We start from the raw sequence: 1,431 nt of genomic DNA on the forward strand, positions 1-1,431 counted from the left end.
ATAATTATCATTTTGCACAAAATTACCTGCCATGTCATAGGAGACTTCTTGTGGGGGATTTTGGGTGTTGATAGCTGAGACTTGAATGCCACCCATCTGTTGAGTAAGTAGATTTATTTGTTGAGATATCAGCTTGTTCTGAGCAAGAAGAGCATTAATAGCATCTACTTCCAACACGCCTCTCTTCTGAAGGGTTTCAGAGTTCACAGGATTCCTGTTAGAGGAGTATAAATATTGGTTACTAGGAACCAATTCAATAAGCTCAATAGTCTCCTCTGGTGTCTTCTTCTTGTGCAATGAACCTCTTGCAGAATTATCTAAGCACATTTTGGACATTTCACTCAAGCCTTCATAAAATATGTCTATTTGTGTCCATTTGGAGAACATGTCTGGAGGGCATTGCCTAGTCAGTAGCTTGTATCTCTCCCAAGCTTCATAGAGAGTCTCACCATTCTTCTGTCTGAAGGTCTGAACCTCCATCCTAAGCTTAGTCAGCTTCTTTGGTGGAATAAATTTTGTGAGAAACTCAGTAACCACCTTGTTCCAAGTATCTAAACTGTCCTTGGGTTGAGGATCTAGCCATAGTCTTGCTCCATCCCTCAGAGCAAACGAGAAGAGCAATAGTTTGTACACATCTGGATTCACTCCATTTGTCTTCACAGTATCACAAATCTGCAGAAAACTTGAAATGAATTGATTTGGGTCTTCGTGGGGAAGACCATGATACTAGCAGTTTTGTTGCACCAGAGTGACCAGTTGAGGCTTCAACTCGAAGTTGTTTGCATTTATAGGAGGCACCATAATACTTTTTCCATAAAGATCCGCAGTAGGGGCAGAATAAGAGCCAAGCACTCTCCTCTGTTGATCATCCCCATTCGGATTTACCACATTGGCATTAGCATTATTATTTGCCATAGTGGATTCTGCAGCCTTGCAAAGTCTTGCTTGTTGTAAACGCCGCCTGAAAGTCCTTTCAGGTTCAGGATCGAAGCCTAAGAGATGTTCTTTGTCTCTGTTCCTGCGCATAAACAAACAAAACACAAGAAAGAATGGGAATCTCTACGTCAAAGTGTAGAGAATTCCCAGTAAGGTAACCTGTGTAAAGAGATAAAAATATTGAATAAAATAAATAGAAGGAAAATAATAAATAGGTAACACCAAACTTAATTTCAGAAATTAAGAAAAATATTGGTCCTATTTATTTATTTAAAAAAATTTTTTTGAAAATTTTTTTTTGAAGGTTAAAAATAGAAATAAAATAAAACTAATAAAATATAAAAAAAATAACGGAAAGAAACAGAATGAAAATAAAAGAAAATAAAAATAAAAAGAAAAATAAAATAAAAAAAATGGACGCAGGTTTTAAAAACAAAATTCAAACGTTAAATGAAAAAAAATTAAAATGGGGGATACGGGTGCTAACGAAAGACA

General features: G+C 36.1%; 1 non-coding gene across 1 annotated transcript; it reads left to right on the forward strand.

Annotated features, from left to right (window-relative positions):
- The first annotated feature begins 382 nt into the window (after positions 1–382).
- Positions 383–489, forward strand: LOC130972718 (small nucleolar RNA R71). Its single transcript, XR_009083880.1, has one exon. It is a non-coding gene; the product is annotated as a small nucleolar RNA R71 (small nucleolar RNA).
- Positions 490–1,431: the final 942 nt, after the last annotated feature.

This window comes from Arachis stenosperma, chromosome 3, assembly GCF_014773155.1.
Source record: "Arachis stenosperma cultivar V10309 chromosome 3, arast.V10309.gnm1.PFL2, whole genome shotgun sequence".
Taxonomy (NCBI): domain Eukaryota; kingdom Viridiplantae; phylum Streptophyta; class Magnoliopsida; order Fabales; family Fabaceae; genus Arachis; species Arachis stenosperma.